The sequence below is a fragment of the Chelonia mydas genome, chromosome 2 (genome assembly GCF_015237465.2).
Source record: "Chelonia mydas isolate rCheMyd1 chromosome 2, rCheMyd1.pri.v2, whole genome shotgun sequence".
Taxonomy (NCBI): Eukaryota; Metazoa; Chordata; order Testudines; family Cheloniidae; genus Chelonia; species Chelonia mydas.
The window spans coordinates 56,075,163-56,081,162 of record NC_057850.1 but is presented as its reverse complement, the minus strand read 5'-3'; positions in this window follow the sequence as shown (position 1 = coordinate 56,081,162).

Below are 6,000 nucleotides of genomic sequence, written 5' to 3'. Positions count from 1 at the left end.
CCCATATGAGGATTTGAGCCTTCGTCTTTCCCAAAATAGGATATAGATGGGAAAATATAATAATGAATATTAATAATAATAATAATCACTTCTAAAGTGTTTTTTTATGCAGAGATTTCAAAATACGCTAAGGATGGTAAGCATCATTATCCCCACTCTGTGATGGTGAGGTGCAGAAAAGTTTTCTACAGTCACAGCAAGTAAGTTTCGAGGGCAGGGCTAGAACCCAGATTTTCTGACTACTAATTATCTGCCTTATCAAGTGAAGCACACTGTGTCCCATCAAACCCCCCTTTCTACTTGGTATATTCAAACCTGGCTGTTCATACAGAATGTAGTGTTTATGTTGACAGTTAGCCGACAGGCATCGTATGTAATGGAAATAACTAAAATCAGCCATACAGCAACATTTGTTTGTTCTGACAAATGTGCATCCGTGCACTGAAGTCCCAGCAGGTTGAATTAGTGGACACAATAGACTACAGGAATAAAGCTATCACAATTCTAAGCATGTAAGTAGGAAGCTATCTAGCATGTTCACTAGTTCCAGAACTACTACTCCTCCAATCTGTAAAATGAAATGTTGTCAGGACTATTAAGACATAACTCTTTACTTTTTTAAACCAAATCATGAGCTTCTTACTCAGTTTTTTTTCATTCACCTTTACTTAGGCAAAAACTCCCTTTGAAGTCCATGGCAGCTGAGGGCACTCAGCACAACCCAAGAGGCCCTGAGCTTCCTGACCAGCTAACACGTGAAAACTACAATTGCCTGGTCCACACTAGGACTCTACCACATGTTTAAGCACCATGTGCTAACACATTTCTAATGCAAAGGCAAGGCCTTTGTGTCTGGATAATTACGCTGAGGGCTGAGGGAGTTGGAGAGGTTTGCATTAATGGATGTTTTCAATGCAAAGAGGAACAAAACTCTTGCTTTCAAAGCTTTTTTTAAACAAAATGCTGCATAGTCCAGGGACCACGGCCAGAGGAGCAGAAACGTGTTGCTAATTTGCCTTCAGATGTGGTAGTCTGCATTTTAACATGCATTAACAGGGCTTTTGAATGGTATTAAACTAATGTAATTGAGTTAACACAACTGAAAACTACATCTTTTGCCCATCAAGGCAGGGCCTTATTTGCAGCAAGTTTAAGACAAAAGAGGCATGAACACGGCCAAAGGGAGTTCATTTAAAAATTCTACTGAATATGAATGGTTGGGGTTTTTTTTTTTCATTTCTCACCCTCCCTCCAGATGCTTTGCGCTATCCTCCCAGCCATGTGAATTGACACAGCAACCGTTTACCCTTAACTCTACTGGGATCATTTGTGACATTTTAGCTGTTCCTATTGCAGAAGAAAAAAAATAGGTTGCAGTACATTAGCACACCCTGTCATTTCAGTTACTATTGAAACCCTTGCTTTACATTACAAAAGAAACCTACCTTTATTATGGTTTCTGCTCCTCTATTATAGCTTTTAGATGGCACACAATGTACTCTTTGTAATCGCCTTGAATGTCACCTTATTTCTAACAGCTGGATCAGTGGCAGGAGGTGAGTGTTGCATATACTAGGTATAAGGCTGGAAAGTATCAGCATATTAGCATCACCCTCATCCACAAAGATTAAATGACTTCTTTGAACCAAAAATATTATTAGACCTTAAAGAGATGTCAACCTGTTACATTCAAGAATGAGGCATTATAAAGAATTTCTCAGCTGTTGTGCCCAACAACTGGTAACTAGGTCACATTTAAGCAACCAGTGAAGTCCTCCCTTTGGCGGCTGGGCTCACTGAACTTGAAGAGGATGTCACACTGGTTATACATCATTGTAACTGCACAACTGCAGGGAGCCTACTCCTTATTTATACTGGCATAAGTGATGGCCTCACGTGACGTCAAGTCACGGTTACAGTACAGTGGTAGAGATGTGTTGAGGAGCTTCCATACTGCCTTCCTAGACTGTGTCTAACTCTTATCATTTACAACAACAACAAAACTAGTGGTAGACAGTGCTGCACCCTACACCCACGTCCCCCATCCTTCATGGTCAAGAACCAGTATGTTGCACTGGCAACAGGGAGTGAAGAGCAGACCCTAATGGCTGAGGAGGAGGTACCATCTACCCCCAAGGCTGGGTGGCTCACAGGCATTGTACACAAAAGGATGATACATAGGGTGTTGGTGATCAGGGACTCCCTTCTGAGGGGGACTGAGGCATCCCCCTGCTGACCTGAACTGATGTCCAAAAAAGGTATGCTGCCTGTCTGGACCTGCATCTGAGACATTACTGAAAAGTTGGCAAAGCTCATCTGTACTTCTGGCAACTGCCCAATGCTGCTCATCCATGTGGCCACTAATAGTACTGCCAAGTATGACCCTGAGCAGATCAGCACTGAATACAAGGCTCTGGGAGCGAGGGTAAAGGAGCCAGGGGCACAGGTGGTGTTCTCCATTCATTCTCGTGGTTGAGGGTCAGAGTCCAGGCAGGGGGACACCCATCCTGGATATGAATGCATGGCTGAGCAGATGGTATTGCTGGGAAGGCTTCAGCTTCCTCAACCATGGGAGGCTGTTCTGGGAAGGAGGACTGCTAGGAAGAGATGGGGTCCATCTGACCAAGAAGGAGAAAAGCATCTTTGCACACCAACTCGCTAACCTAGTGAAGGGCTTTAACCTAGCTTCAAAAAGGACAGGTTACAAAAGCCCACGAGCGAGCATAAAAAAGGCAACCTTAATAGAGGGCTAGATGTTGCGGGTGGGGGCATGGAAAATTAAAATAGGGGCATAGGAGCAACAAGAGGGAAATCAGTGCGGGAACTTGCTCAACATCTTAGATGTCTACACACAAATGCAAGGAGTATAGGAAATAAACCAGAAGACCTGAACATAGTCATACATAAACTGAATTATGACTTACTTGGCATCACAGAGATCTGGTAAATCTCATGTCTGGAATATCAGTATAGAGAGGTATAGTGGGCAAGAAAAAAGGGAGGATGTGTTGCATTGTACATCAAGAACATATACACTTGTTCTGAGGTACAAAAGAAGGTGAGAGGCAGAGCAGTTAAAAGTCCTTGGTAAAAATAAAAGGGGAAAAATAGGGGTGATGTCATGGTAGGGGTCTACTATAGACCACCGAATCAGGAAGAGGAGGTGGATGAGGCATTTCTAGAACAAATAACAGAAATATCAAAAACACAAGACCTAGTACTAATGGGAGACTTTAGCTACCCAGACATCTGATGGAAAAGTAATATGGAAAAATGCAAAATTTACAGTAAGTTCTTGGCATGTACAGGGGACAACTTTTTGTTTCCGTAAGTGGAGGAAGTAACCAGAGGGACAACCGCTTTAGACTTAATTCTGACCAACAGGGAGGAATTTGTGGCAAATCTTAAGGTGGAAGGCAATTTGGGTGAAAGTGATCATGAAATGATCCATTTCACTGTGCTAAGGAAAGGAAGGAGTGAGAGAAGCAGAATAAGGACAAGGGACTTCAAAAAAAGCAGACTTTAACAAACTCAGAGAATAGTAGCTAAGGTCCCATTGGAAGAAAATCTAAGAGATAAAGGAATTCAGGAGAGCTGGCATATTAAAAACACAACTGCAAACTATCCCAGAGATAGGAAGAATAGTAAGAAGCCAGTATGGCTCCATCAGGAATTCTTTACTTACCTGAAAATCAAAAAGGAGTCCTACAAAAAGTGGAAACGTGGATGAATTGTTAAGGAACAGCACAAACATATAGGGACAAAATAAGAAAGGCTAAGGCACAAAATGAGTTACACCTAGCAAGGGACATAAAGCGCAATAAGAAAATACTTTAAATACTTTGAGAGCAAGAAAAAGATGAAGAAAAGTACAGGTCCTCTATATAATGGGGAAGGAGAGCTAATAACTGATGATATCAAAAAGGCTGAGGTGTTTAATGCCTCTTTCACTTCAGTCTTCACTAAAAAGATTAATTGTGACAAGATACTTAACACAATACTAACGACAAGGGAGAAGGAATGCAAGCCAAAATAGGGAAAGAACAGCATAAAGAATATTTAGATAAATTAGTTATATTCAAGTCAGCAGGGTCTGATGAAATTCATCCTAGGGTACTTAAGGAATTATTAGCTGAAGTAACCTCACAACTGTTAGCAATTATATTTGAGAATTCATGGAGCTCAGGTGGTCCCAGAGGTGCCAGAGGACTGGAGAAGGGCAAACAAAATACCTGTCTTTATAAAGGGGAACAAAGAGGATCCAGGGAATTATAGACCTGTCAGCCTAACTGTGATACCTGCAAAGATACTGAAATACATTATTGAACAATCAGTTTATAAGCACCGAGAGGATAATAGCATTAAAAGGAATACCCAGCATGGATCTGTCAAGAACAAATAATGCTAAACCAACCTAATTTCCTTCTTTGACAGAATTATTGAGCTAGTGGACCGGAGAAGCAGAAAATACAGTATATCTTCATTTTAGTAAGGCTTTTGACACAGTCCCAAGTGACATTCTCAGGGAAATGTGGTCTGAATGAAATTACTATAAGGTAGTGTGCACAACTGGTTGAAAGACCATACTCAGATAGTGGTTATCAGTAGTTGCCTATCCTAATGGGAGGGTATATCTAGGAGGGTACCACAGGGATCAGTCCAGGGTATGATACTCTGCAATATTTTCATTAATGACTTGGATAATAGAGGGGAGAGTATGCTTATAAAATGTGTGGATGACACTGAGCTGGGAGGGGTTACAAGCATTTTGGAGGACAGGATTAGAATTCAAAACAACCTTGAAAAATTAGAGAATTGATCTGAAATCGACAAGGTGAAGTTCTGTAAAGACAAGTACAAAGTACTACACTTGAGGAAAGAAAAATCAGTTGCACAACTACAAAATGGGGAATAATTGGCTAGGTGGTAGTACTGCTGAAAAGGATGGGGAAGTTATAGTGACTCACAAACTGAATATGTCAACAATGTGATGCACTTGCGAAAAAGGCTAATATCATTCTGAGGTGTATTCAGAGGTTGTCATATTAAAGAGATGGGAGATAACTGTTCCACTCTAGTCATCAATGATGAGGCCTCAGCTGGAGTATTGTGTCCAGTTCTGGGCACCACACTTCAGGAAAGATATGCATAAATTGGAGAGTGTCCTGAGAAGAGCAACAAAAATAATTAAAGGTTTACAAAACATGATCTATGAAGAAAGATTAAAAAAGCCAACTGGATTTGTGTTGGTAAAAGTTTATACACAATCCTACATATTTGGACTTTGGACTTAATAAAGAAAATTATGATTAAATTAGTATCTGGTGATCTCCCATATTAATAATTTCTAATATTATTAATAACGCCAACAGTATATGATGACCTAGGTCATCAAAATCTAGTCAGTCATGGCTTCCATAGTTAGATGTTTTTCATGGCAGCAGCTACAGAATAGCTGCTCTCATTCTCCCTGCCTTGAGGGAAAGATTCTGTTAGCTCTCTGTCCCCACTGGGATCACTTATGCAAGGTCAGTTTACTCAGGCTCTTCATGCGGCTCCAGATTTTGTACCTTATGAAATATTGGGAAAATGTACTGTTTAGGGGAATGGGGTTACTAAATATTAAAAAAATGAATAGTGGGGCAGCTCCAGTTCTTGAACAGGATAAAAAATAAGATTTTAATATATATAAGTAACAAAGAAGTTAGCAAACCTCAAATCAGTTCTCTAGAGTTATACAATAAAAAGAAGAGTATATTTATGGATTTTTCCATACTGTTTCTGAATGCTTATCTTCACCCAGGAGGATGAGGATATCATTTAAAATATGTACCATTGGATAAATTGTGTAGACAATATCACTCTATGTGAAAAAAGTTTCACTTGAAAATTCCCAAAGGGGAAAATTTAGAGGGAATTTTTGGCTAAATTAGCATTTTCTGTCCCCCTAGAATTGCCACATCATGTCACAGAAATGCTTGTAGAATGAAAAAAACTGTA